General features: G+C 42.0%; 1 pseudogene; it reads left to right on the top strand.

Annotated features, from left to right (window-relative positions):
• LOC100459597 (uncharacterized) overlaps positions 1–13,248 on the top strand; it is a 32,963-nt pseudogene that overhangs the window by 8,136 nt on the left and 11,579 nt on the right.

Genomic DNA, 13,248 nt, shown 5'->3' with positions numbered 1-13,248 from the left:
GCTTTGTTAAACAGATGCTTGAAGGCAGCATGCTCTTTAAGAGTCATCACCACTCCCTAATCTCAAGTACCCAGGGGCACAAACACTGCAGAAGGCCGCAGGGACCTCTGCCTAGGAAAACCAAAGACCTTTGTTCATGTGTTTATCTCCCGACCTTCTCTCCACTATTATCCTATGACCCTGCCATATCCCCCTCTCCGAGAAACACCCAAGAATGATCAATAAATACTTCATAAAAAAAAAAACCCAAAAACAAACAAACAAAAAAAAACAAAATATCATAGACTGGGTGTCTTAAACAATAGAAATTTATTGCTCACAGTTTTGGAGGCTGAGAAATCCAAGATCAAGATGCTGTTAGATCTGGTGTCTCATGATGACCTGCTTCCTGGTTTGCAGATGGCCATCTTCTTCATGTATCCTTACATGGTGAAAAGCAGAAAGGAAGTAAACTCTCTAGTCTCTTCTTACAAGGCACTAAATCCCATTCATGAGGGTTCTACCATCGTGACCTTATTACCTCCCAAAGGCCCCACTTCCTAATACCATCCACTGGAGGTTAGGATGTCAACATATGAATTTTGGGGAACTACAAACAGTCCACAACATGTGGTATACACACATACCACAACTGATTTATCTAGGATGTCAACATATGAATTTTGGGGAACTACAAACAGTCCACAATATGTGGTATACACACATACCACAACTGACTTATCCATTCTTCCATTTCTTTTCCTTTTTTTGAGACTGAGTCTCGCTCTGTTGCACAGGCTAGAGTGCAGTGGCGCAATCTCGGCTCACTGCAACCTCTGTCCCCCTGGGTTCAAGTGACTCTCGTGCCTCAACATCCCAAGTAGCTGGGATTATAGGTGCCTGCCACCACACCTGGCTAATTTTTGTACTGTTTTAAGTAGAGACAGGGTTTTGCCATGTTGGCCAGGCTTGTTTCAAACTTCTGACCTCAAGGGATCCATCCACTTTGGCCTCCCAAAGTGCTGGGATTACAGGCGTGAGCCACGACGTCTGGCCCATTCTTCTGTTTCTGACCACTTTGTTGTTTCTAGTTTTTTGCTGTTATGAATAAAGCTATTCTGAACATTCTTATCCATGTCTTCTGCACTCATTTCTGTTAGGTGTATGCCTAAGAATGAAATTATGGGTCACAGGGCAGGCATGTGTTTAGCTCTAATATATATTGCTAAACAGCTTTCCAAAGTGGTCATATCATTTTTCACTCACATCAGCAATGTAGTTGCTAAACATCCTGGACAATGCACTGTCATGTTTTAAAGCCAGATATTATTTTATTTTTTTATTTTAATTTTTATTTTTATATATTTAGGGAGTACCAATGCAGATGTCTTAACATGCACACATTATGTAGCGGCGAAGTCTGGGCTTTTAGTGCATCCATCACCTAAATAGTGAACATTGTACCCAATAGGTAATTTTTCAGTCCTCACCCCTGCTCTCACCCTCCCACCTTTTGTAATCTCCAGTGTCCATTATTCTACTCTATGCCACATATAATATTAATATTAAAAGCTCATGCTTACAATAAGTAAACTACGTAGTGAAGAGACTTCAAAATAAAGTTGGTGAATAAAAAGACACACTTGAAAAGTTTTAGAAAGGCCAGGCACGGTGGCTCACGCCTGTAATCCCAGCACTTTGGGAGGCTGAGGCGGGCAGATCACGAGGTCAGGAGATTGAGACCATCTTGGCTAACACGGTGAAACCCAGTCTCTACTAAAAATACAAAAAAACTAGCCAGGCATGGTAGTGGGTGCCTGTAGTCCCAGCTACTCAGGAGGCTGAGGCAGGAGAATGGCATGAACCTGGGAGGCATAGCTTGCAGTGAGCCGAGATCACACCACTGCACTCCAGCCTGGGCGAGAGCGAGACTCCGTCTCAAAAAAAAAAAAAAAAAAAAGAAAGAAAAGTTTTAGAAAGAATCGAACAATTACTCTTGTTTTGTTTCTAGTGTAGGAGGAAAGAGAAACAGACACATTAAAAATTATTCTTTCAGATGAAGGCTGCTGACAGTTGAAATAGTTAATTAACACTGGTTTCTTTTCTCCCTAATCCAAAGCAGTCTTTTCTTTCATTGGCTTCTGAAAAGCTATTTAGTCTTCTGCCTACATGTAGAGGCAACACAGGAAGGCTTTGGCCAGTGCTGAGATGGCTGGGATCACTCAACTGGTCCACTAACCGGAATTAAAGTCAACAGTAGTAATAAGGGTTTCCAGTGGTGCATGCCAGTAGTCCCAACCACTCAGGGGGATCCCTTGAGCTCAGAAGTTGGAAACCAGCCTGGACAACATAGAGCTAAACCATCTCTTGCAGAAAAAAAAAAAAAAAAACAAAGGCTGGGTGCAGTAGCTCATGCTTGTAATCCTAGCACTTTGGGAGGCCAAGGTGGGCGGATCACGAGGTCAGGAGTTCGAGACCAGCCTGACAAACATGGTGAAACCCAGTCTCTACAAAAAGTACAAAAATTAGCCAGGCATGGTGGTGCGCACCTGTAATCCCAGCTACTCGGGAGGCTGAGGCAGGAGAATCACTTGAACCTGGGAGGCAGAGGTTGCGGTGAGCTGAGATCGTGCCATTGCACTCCAGCCTGGGCAAAAGAGTGAGACTCCATCTCAAAAAAAAAAAAAAAAATTCTGAAGGCTCAGTTAACTTTATCTGTCATCCAGATGAAACCCTAATGATTTATGATTTGGAGAATTCTCTGGCATCTGTAGAGTGCCCGACATCCTCAAAGTTTTCAGTAGCATCTCTCCCGCTTATTCCCTTAAGACTTCTTTCCCACCAGGATGCTCTGCCAGGAATTTGGTCAAATCGTACACCCAGGTGCTTTTGCTATGAGTGTGCTTTGAATCTCCTCCAGGGCGCAGCACTTCACAGCCTTGTCCGACTGCTGGGCCATCTCGGTGGGCTGCGAGCCAGTCCCAGCTGACACAGCGGTGCCCTGCCAGCAGCGTGCGCCTCTCATCAAGCTCCGTCGGGGATATTTCCCGCCCGCACCAGGGACCCCTGCCAGAGGCGGGGCAGCCGGTCTGTCAGTCTCTTAAATTTTTCAGATGCTCATTTGCCATTTGATGTCCTCCTTTGTGCAGGGCCTTGCCCATTTAAAGATTGTGAGAGTTGGCCAGAAGCAGCGGCTCACGACTGTAATCCCAGCACTTTAGGAGGCCAGGAGTTTGAGACCAGCCCAGGCAACATAGTGAGACCCAGACCTTGAATCTACAAAAAATAATTTAAAAATTAGCCGGATGTGTCTCTTAAAAAAAAAGTGTGTGTGTTTTTTAAATCAATTTTTACCAATTTTATCAATTATGATTTTTATAAATTAGGATTCTTCCAATTTTATCAATGAGGATTACCTTATCAATTCTTCCAATTTTATCAATTAGGATTCTTTATATGAATCTGGATACGAAGGTTACCTCAGATGTAGGAATTGTGGATTTCTTCCCCCCAGTCTATGGCTTTCTTTTTCACTCTCCTATTGGTGTCTTTGGATAATTAGTGCTTTTTATGTTGCATTTAAAAAATCATTGCCTACTCCAAATGCACAGAGATATTCTCCCCTAATTTCTTTTAGAATCTGTATTGTTTTATTTTCACATTTAGTTCTATGATTCACGTTAAATTAATTTTGGGGCATAATATAAGGCAGATGGCAAAGTTCCTTCCTTTTCTATATGGATGAACAATAATTGCTCCAGCAACATTTGTTGAAAAGATTGTTACCACGTCTAATTCTAATTCTAGAATGGTTATCCAAATTTTAAAAAAGAACTTTTTTTTTTTTTGAAACAAGGTCTAGCTCTGTTGCCCAGGTTGGAGTGCAGTGGTATGATCATGGCTTCCTGAAGCCTTGAACTCCTGGGCTCAGGTGATCTTCCCATCTTAGCCTCCAGAGTAGCTGGGACTACAAGGCACACGCTACCACACACACCCGAATAATTTTTAAATTCTTTTGTAGAGACAGAGTCTCACTATGTTGCTCAGGCCGGTCATGAACTCCTGGCCTCAAGCAATCCTCCAACCTTGGCCTTCCAAAGTGCTGGGATTACAGGTGTGAGCTACTGTGCCCTGCCTAGAACAAGATTTTTTAAAGAAATGAAAATAGCCACATAAAAAATCCAGGTATAAAGCAGATAGAAGCTAATTCTCCTTTGATCATATCCACCTTAGGGGTAAGACTATGCTGATCCCTTGAAAATAAAGACATAATTAAAAATGATTTTAGAGGAATTTAAATGTACAGTGAAGTTACTGCCTACAGAAGATTGATGTTACAAACTGTATCAGAGTCTCAGCAAGATTTTTTTTTTTTTTTTGAGATGGGGTCTCAAACTCTTGGGCTCTATGGATCCTCCCTCCTCAGCCTCCTGACTAGCTGGGATTACAGGTATGTCTACCATGATCATCTGGCAGCAGGAAAATGTAATAAACTACTTTTTACAAAGGTGTGGGCAGGGCATAAGTAAATTCTGAGGGATAGTGTGGTACCCCAAAGTTAGTAATATTGAGGGCTCCATTACCATTCCAAGGGGAGGGTGGTGAAGCGAAAGGAGGAGCTAGTCACTAGTGAGAAAGAGGACTGTGCAGAGAGGTCCCTGAGGATGCATCCAAGCCATGCCAACCCTGTAGGAATGGAGCCAGGGGAAAGAAGGCTGGAGTGAATGCCCCCCTCCCCCACTCTGTTGTTAGTGCTCCCCTCTGCATAGATCAGCCTCCTGGTAGAGAAGAAGCTGGTGGAGAATGTATCTGGAGGAGAAAAAGAAGATCTAGCACACAAAACACAGAAAAACACTTAGTCCAAAAGGAGGAAGAGTGGATCTGTGTTACGTACTCAAGATCAGAGAAGGGTTTGCAGTGAAGCCAATAAGATTTAAGCTTCGGGACCCCTCCATTATATTGGCCCTTTCCAAGGACCTGGGAGGGATCCTAATAATGTGTTCACAAGGTCATATGGTTTTGTTAAATTTGTAAAAGATGTTGTAACCAAAATCATCAAACTGTTGTTCTTTCCATTTCAAATCTCCCTCCATTCCACTTCCCCAGTGTTCAATGGTGCTGAAGTGACACAAGTATTTTGAGTTTCTGTCTAAAAAGAAATTGAATTGAGAATAAACCACTATAAATGTAATTTGAGCAGACATTTTTAAACATTTTAATAAGACGTGAAGAAATTACAGTTCCTAGTTTATTAAAGAACTGAAAAAACTGAGATAAAATTAATAGAATATGAAGCTAAAGTCATAAACATGAGTGACAAAATCAGTGGAGATTATTCTGTATTCAAGAAGCAAATTATAAGAAAGAAGTTTCCAAATCATACCAACATCAGTGATTCATTAAGAATAAATAAATTTCAAAAAAGAAATGAATAAGCTTCTTGGATTGTGTAAAACCCAAATAACACAGTGGAGCAAATCTTAAGAATATGTTGGAAAAAATTAAAATTTTTTATGATTTGAAAATAATGAGATTGGCCGGGTGTGGTGGCTCACTCCTGTAATCCCAGCACTTTGGGAGGCTGAGGCAGGCAGATCATGAGGTCAGGGATTCAAGACCAGCCTGGCCAATACGGCGAAACCCCGTCTCTACTAAAAAAATATACAAAAATTAGCTGGGAGTGGTGGTGCTCACCTGTAGTCCAAGCTACTCGGGAGGCTGAGGCAGAAGAATCGCTTGAACCTGGGAGGAGGCTGCAGTGAGCTGAGGTCGCGCCATTGCACTCCAGCCTGGGTGATGGAGCAAGTCTCCATTTCAAAAAAAAAAAAAGAAAGAAAGAAAAGAAAACAATGACATCAACAAATACAACCTAAAATCATAGTACACCTTTTTTTTTTTTTTTTTTTTGAGACGGAGTCTCGCACTGTCACCCAGGCTGGAGTGCAGTGGCGCAATGGTCGGCTCACTGCAAGCTCCGCCTCCCGGGTTCACGCCATTCTCCTGCCTCAGCCTCCAGAGTAGCTGGGACTACAGGTTCCCGCAACCACGCCCGGCTAATTTTTTGTATTTTTAGTAGAGACGGGGGTTTCACCATGTTAGCCAGGATGGTCTCGATCTCCTGACCTTGTGATCCACCCGCCTCGGCCTCCCAAAGTGCTGGGATTACAGGTGTGAGCCACCACGCCTGGTCCATAATACACTATTTTAATGACATTGATGACAAACTGTTTAATGAGTGCCCTGAAGTACACTTACACATCCTGAAATCTTACCACTCATATGTGAAAAAGACTTTAAAAAGTGCCCTCAAATTTGTAGTACTCTTAAATATATTTTTTCTTTTTTAAATTTTTTCTAGCCACTAGACCACCAGGGAACTCTTACATATTTGTAAGACATCACCAGTAACAACTTATTAAGCTGACACTTTTCTAAACAACCAATAATTTAAAAAAAAACTTTATAGAGGAATTCTAATTATTCTAGAAAAAAGTAAATTATCCTTATACCCTCTCCATTGAAAATACTCTCTCTCTAAAAAATGTTAAAAAATTGAAGAGTAACCAAAGTCTACATGGCTAAAAAATGTAGGGAAAAAATATGGGAAGGTTTCTGGCAGTTAATTACGTTCAAGTATTTTTTTGTCCTGGATTTTGTGATGCTTATGCTATTTGCCTTTGTTGTGATTTACCTATTTATTCTAAATATATATTCATTTTCCTAATTTTTTTTTTTTTTTTGAGACAGAGTCTTATTCTGTTACCCAGGCTGGAGTGCAATGGCGTGATCTCACTGCAACCTCTGTCTCCTGGGTTCAGGCGATTCTCTTGCCTCAGCCTCCTGAGTACTGGGACTACAGGCATGCCACCATGCCCAGCTAATTTTTGTATTTTTAGTAGAGACGGGGTTTCACCATGTTGGACAGGCTGGTCTTGAATTCCTGACCTCAGGTGATCAGCCCACCTCAGCCTCAGAAAGTACTGGGATTACAGGTGTGAGCCACCACGCCTGGTCTCCTGCCTAATTTTGTATCCATAATTTGGTGTTATTTTTCCTAAAGAGTCCCCCTTTCCCCAAATTGCATTTAATACCATGACCCACAAATTCTGATGTGACCTCATTCAGAATACACACTAAAGAAACAGGGACTGGGCAAACTTCAACAGTAACAGCAATGGCAATGAAATAAGAACATGAAGCACTCTCCCTAGGGTAGACGACTGGTGTGCATGTTTGACATATATATGCAAGTCCAACACACACAAACATAAACACACATATGACAGGGTCTCATTCTGTCATCCAGGCTAGAGTGCAGTGGGACAATCATAGCTTGCCGTAGCCTTAACTTCCTGAGCTCAAGTGACCCTCCCACCTCAGCTTCCTGAGTAGCTGGGACCACAGGTTCGGACCACCTCACCTGGCTAATTTTTGTATTTTTTTGTAGAGACAGGGTCTTGCCATGTTGCCCAACCTAGTCTCGAACACCTGGCCTCAACCAATCCTCTTGCCTCAGCCTCCCAAAGTGCTGGGATTACAGGTGTGAGCTACCATGTCAAACCAGGAATATTTAAAAGAGTCTACAAACCTCATTAAGGAAAGAAGGGGAAAAAAGCAGAACCAGCTGAGATGGGTAAATTGTAGTCTGGAGGAAATCTGGCCCACACAATTTTGGCAGCAAATTGGTGGAAAATTATTCTAGAAGCAAATCTATTCTAAAAATTTCACTATGATGCAGAGGTCCCAGGAAAGCAGTGTGGAGACTGGAGCAGCACTGGAAGGCCTTTGGCACTTACTCTAAAGGCTAAGCTGCCACCATACTTTGAGGTAGCACCTCCTACTGGGAGGACACCCTTAATCCATACATTGGGAAGCATTACTGACTGCAATTAGTAGGAAAATCCCAGAGGAAATAATTCTACCCTCATCACTCAAAAACAGAAATGAAGCAATACATTAATTTGAAAAAGCCATGGGGAATTTTGAGAGAATCAGGGGTCCCAAAATAAATCATTCATAGACTTTGGAAAGAATTCTTTTTTCTTATTTTTTTGGAAATGGAGTTTCACTCTTGTTGCCCAGGCTAGAGTGCAATGGCGCAATCTTGGCTCACCACAACCTCTGTCTCCCGGGTTCAAGCGATTCTCCTGCCTCAGCCTCCCAAGTAGCTGGGATTACAGACACGCGCCACCACACCCGGTGAATTTTTTTGGATTTTTAGTAGAGACAGGGTTTCTCCATGTTGGTCAGGCTGGTCTCGAACTTCTGGTCTCAGGTGATCCTCAGCCTCCCAAAGTGCTGGGATTACAGGCGTGAGCCACTGCGCCCAGACTGGAAAGAATTCTTAAGGGGACAGCTCAGAGGGTTGCAAGCTTTTTGGTTTTGAGTTTAGATTTTTCTTTTTTTCGTCTTTTTTTTTTTTTTTTTTTTGCTTGCTTGTTTTCTTTTTATTATAGAAATTTTCAAGCATACTTCAAAAGTAAAAAGTGTAATATAAATAGTATAATAATCCTCTGAATAGCCATCATCCACCTTCCACATGCATCAGCATATGTTCAGTCTTATTTTATCTACATGCCAACCCACTTTCCCAAAGCCCTCACAAGATTATTTTAGAGCAAATGACAGACATATTGATTTAATCTACAAAGTCTTAACTACGTATCTTTAAGAATAAGGACTCTTTTTAAAAATATATAACCATATTTACCATTATCATACCCAACAAATTAACAAAATTACTCAATGTCATCAAATATCCAGTCAGTATTTAAATTTTTTATTGTCTTATAAATTTTTTTAAGTTGCATTATGCAAATCAGGATCCAAATGCTATTCACACGTTGCACTGTGATATGCAATGGCTCTTAAATTTCTTTCAACTTATAGTTTCTTCTGCTTTTCTTGCCATTTATTTGTTGATGAAATCAAGTCATTTTCCCTATAGAATTTGTTACATTCCAGATTTGATTAATTGTATCCTGAGGTGTTATTTAACACATTTCTCCATCTTCTGTATTTCACATTAACTGAAAATTAGGTCTAGAGGCTTGATAAGATTTAGGCTAGATATTTTTGGAAGAGTGCTTCATAGCCGATGCTGTGTTCTTACTGCATCACACCAGTAAGCACATAATGTCTGTTTGCCTCTCTTTTTGGAATATTAAAATTAATCGGTGGGTTCAAGTGTTGTCAGCCTGATCCATCATTATAAAGTTCCTCATCAGCCTCTCACCTAATGATTTCAGCAGCTATCAATAATCATTGCGTAGATCCATTATTTCATTCAAGTGTCAAAATAGTAATAGTCTGTCATTTCTTCTGCATTCACTAGCTGGAGTTCTTCTGTTAAAAAAAAAAAAATGGGGGCGGGGCACGGTGGCCTATGCCTGTAATCCTAGCACTTTTGGAGGCGGAGGTGGGCAGATCATGAGGTCAGGAGTTCGAGACCAGCCTGACCAACATGGTGAAACCCTGTCTCTACTAAAAAGACAAAAATCAGCCGGGCATGGTGGTGTGCACCTGTAATCTCAGCTACTCAGGAGGCTGAGGCAGGAGAATTGCTTGACCCGGGAGGCAGGGGTTGCAGTGAGCCAAAATCGCACCACTGCACTCCAGCCTGGGCGACAGAGCAAGACTCTGTCTCAAAAAAAAAAAAAAAAAAAAAAAAATGGCTGGGTGCGGTGGCTCACACCTATAATCCCAGCACTTTAGGAGGCCAAGACGGGTGGATCGCTTGACTACAGGAGTTCAAGACTAGCCTGGGCAACATGGTGAAACCCCTATCTCTACAAAAAAATACAAAAAAAATTAAAAAGCTGAGCATGGTGGCAAGCATCTGTAGTTCCAGATACCTGGGAGGCTGAAGTGGGAGCATCAATTGAGCCCAGGCAGTGTGTGTGTGAACAGGCCATTGCACATTGCACTCCAGCCTCAGTGAGAAAGCAAGACCCCCTCTCATAAAAAAAAAAAAAAGTACCATATTCACAATTTGGTTTCCTTGATGTACATATAAGAAAAAGAAGATAAGTGCTTGATTTTCTCCCTTCACCAATTTTTAGAATAATGAGTTGGTTTCTTAATATTCTTCAAGAGTAACCAATTAGTTTGGCTGCAAGTCCAACAGTGCTAAGCAAGGCACTAAATAGCACCATCTAAGAAGGTAATAGACCCCTGACCCTACTGAACTGATAAGTTCTCTTAGATACTGATGGGTCTCTCAGCCAGTGGAGTAGGGCAGCAGACAATCATACACTATCGTAACAATTAATTCATTCTTGAGAAATCATCAAAATCAATAATCATTTATAGATGACAGATCGTAAGTGATAACTCTTCTTGAAAACCAAACATTTTTAGAAGAGTCAACAAGGTAGAAAAATCAAAGGTTTTAGTAGTACATCTCCACTTGCAGTGAAGAAGTATATGGTGAAGTATGGTGACACTGGAAATAGGGCACTAATTTGGGAATTTGGGGTAGCAGTAGCCAGAACCTCAGAATGAATCAATGGAATCAATGTTTCTGGGGGAAGACATAAATTGGAAGAACAAAAAATTCAAGATTTTATGTTTATAAGGGAGGCTAATTAGTAGTTTGCTAAAATGTTCTTCATAAAGCACCCAGCTCAGAATCAAAAGAGACCCATAGCCCTCATTTACCTCATGTACTGGAGGCTACTGATACCTACAAAAAGAAGCTAATAATTGAGAAGGGTCAAAGTGGATCAGATCAGTTTGCACAAGACTCAGGCAAAATGAGGAAAAAGAAGTATCTACTGAATTTGGCAACACGTAAGTCAGATGACTTGATAACAGCAGTTTCAGTGATGTGATGAGGGTAGAAGCCCCGGAGCAGGTGGAACAGTGTGGGGTTAACAATTCTTTCAAGAAGTTTTTCTAGAAAGGGGAGCAAAGAAACGAGATGTTCCTGGAAGGGTATCTAAGGACAACTGAGGTTTATTTTTTAAAAATAGAGATGGGATCTTGCTATGTTGGCCAGGCTGGTCTTGAACTCCTGAGCTCAAGTATCCTCCCTCCTCCCTCCTTGTCGATGGCCTCCCAAAGGGAATTGAGGATCTTTTGTTTGTTTGTTTGTTTGTTTGTTTGTTTTGGTACGGAGTCTCACTCTGTCGCCCAGGCTGGAGTGCAGTGGCATGATCTCAGCTCACTGCAGCCTCTGCCTCGCAGGTTCAAGCAATTCTACTGCCTCAGCCTCCCGAGTAGCTGGCATTACAGGTGCCTGCCACCACACCTGGCTAATTTTTGTATTTTATTTCAGGCTAGGCTGGTCTTGAACTCCTGACCTCAAGTGATCTGCCTGCCTTGGCCTCCGAAAGTACTGGGATTGCAGGTGTGAGCCACCGCGCCCAGCTGGAACTGAGGATCTTTTTACCAATAGGGTTTTTTAAAGGATGATAGTTTAAGGCCGGGCACAGCGATGCGCACCTGTAATCCCAGCACTTTGGAAGGCTGAGGCGGGTGGATCACCTGAGGTCAGGAGTTGGAGACCAGCCTAACAAACATGGGGAAACCCTCTACTCTACTAAAAATACAAAAATACAAAAAATTAGCCAGATGTGGTGGCGTGTGCCTGTAGTCCCAACTACTCAGGAGGCTGAGGCAGGAGAATCTCTTGAATCCTAGAGGCGGAGGCTTCAGCGAGCCGAGATTGCACCACTGCATTCCAACCTGGGTGACAGAGCAAGACTCCATCTCAAAAAAAAAAAAAAAAAAAAAAGCTGGTAGTTTAAGAATTGCAAATTCCACATAATAAAGGGAGAAACTGGTGATCTATGAAAGCGGGGACAATTGCAAGAGTGATGCCCTTGAGAAAACAAGAGAAGACAGAATCCAGAGCATGACTGCTTTGATAGAGCGATGGCATTTGAATTATATCAAGTGGAAGAACAGGAAATATCAACACAGTGTAGAAAGATTTGGTGGTTAGAAGAATAGAGTTCCTGTTTAGTTGCTTACGTTTTTTCAGTAAAGTATGTGAGAGTGGGGCCAATGAGGAAGGGTTTATGTTCCACAGTATTTATCTTAGAAAAAAAAAGGAAAGGGAAAAAAAGGAAAGGAAAAAAAGAGGAAGGTTGAAATTTTTAGGAAAAAAAAAGATATAAAATAGTTGACTCAGAGAGTAAAATATTGATCTTACTAGGAAAACCTTTTAGGATTATGGAACAGATATACAGTGTTTGTTTCAGCTTTGTGGTCATAAATTTAAGGCACTGTGCCAGTGTTCAGCTGCTCTGGTGCAGGCCCAGAGAAGTTATACTCAGCTGGGCAAGTGAGTATAAATGTAGTACAATTGCTTTTCATAATGATGACCAGGACATCAAAGGTGGATAAGGGAGAAAATGAACATAGAATAGACATAAGAGTTAAAAAAAAAAAAAAAGCAGTGAGGTTGGTGGGTTGAGGACCCCAGGTGTCAGATGGGAGGCTATCTGGATAAAAATGAGGACACCAGTCAGGATGGAGATGAAGACAGTGAGCTAGGAGTCAAGTCTTCAGTGAATGAGGGGTGTGACTGGGTGATCATTAGAATGTAGACACGAAGAGGTGGGGCTTTTGAAGAAGGAGGATAGTTTGAAAGTGATGATGTGAGGCCTTGCACTGTGGCTCATGGCTGTAATCTCAGCACTTTGGGAGGCCGAGACTGGAAGATCACGAGGTCAGGAGATCGAGACCATCCTGGCCAACATAGTGAAACCCCGTCTCTATTAAAAATACAAAAATTAGCTGGGCCTGGTGGTGTCTGCCTGTAATCCCAGCTACTTGGGAGGCTGAGGCAGAAGAATCGCTTGAGCCAGGGAGCCAGAGGTTGCAGTGAGCCGAGATCGCGCCACTGCACTACAGCCTGGCGACAGAGTGAGACTCTGTCTCGGAAAAAAAAAAAAAAAAAGAATTCCATACCAGAAATTTAAGGCACTTTTCCAGTGTTTAGCTGCTCTGCTGCAGGCTCAGAGAAGGTCTGGAGTTAAACTGGGGAATCTTTTGTTGTGTTTTAAAATCCTATTAAAAAATCTAAGTGCCTGTAATCCCAGCACTTTGGGAGGCTGAGGTAGGTGGATCACCTGAGGTCAGGAGTTCGAGACCAGCCTGACCAACATGGTGAAACTCTGTCTCTGCTAAAACTACAAAAATTAGTTGGGCATGGTGGCGTGCGCCTGTAATCCCAGCTACTCAGGAGGATGAGACAGGAGAATTGCTTGAACCCGGGAAGTGAAGGTTACAGTGAGCTGAGATCCTGTACTATACTCCAGC

Source organism: Pongo abelii, chromosome 11, assembly GCF_028885655.2.
Source record: "Pongo abelii isolate AG06213 chromosome 11, NHGRI_mPonAbe1-v2.0_pri, whole genome shotgun sequence".
Classification (NCBI taxonomy): domain Eukaryota; kingdom Metazoa; phylum Chordata; class Mammalia; order Primates; family Hominidae; genus Pongo; species Pongo abelii.
The sequence above is the reverse complement of the archived record's forward strand: the minus strand, read 5'-3'. Positions and strand labels throughout refer to the sequence as shown.